Source organism: Penaeus monodon, chromosome 33 (assembly GCF_015228065.2).
Source record: "Penaeus monodon isolate SGIC_2016 chromosome 33, NSTDA_Pmon_1, whole genome shotgun sequence".
In the NCBI taxonomy this organism is placed as follows: Eukaryota; Metazoa; Arthropoda; class Malacostraca; order Decapoda; family Penaeidae; genus Penaeus; species Penaeus monodon.
This window is the reverse complement of record NC_051418.1, coordinates 5,700,935-5,701,152: the sequence shown is the minus strand read 5'-3', so window position 1 is coordinate 5,701,152 and position 218 is coordinate 5,700,935.

Below are 218 nucleotides of genomic sequence, written 5' to 3'. Positions count from 1 at the left end.
CTATGTTCATATGTCAGTAGAGGTGCCATGATGTGCTTCCATGGTTGGTTCAGGGAGGCAAAATTGGGGCGTGGGAATCAGGTTGTGGTCGTATCAGGAAGAGCATTGCCAAACAGTTAACTTCCTTACTCTGCCTTCCATTGACAACCAAGGAAATGTAGGAAAACAACTATCCAATTTTTAACCCAATGTTGGCGGGTGGTTTCCCGATGCGAAAG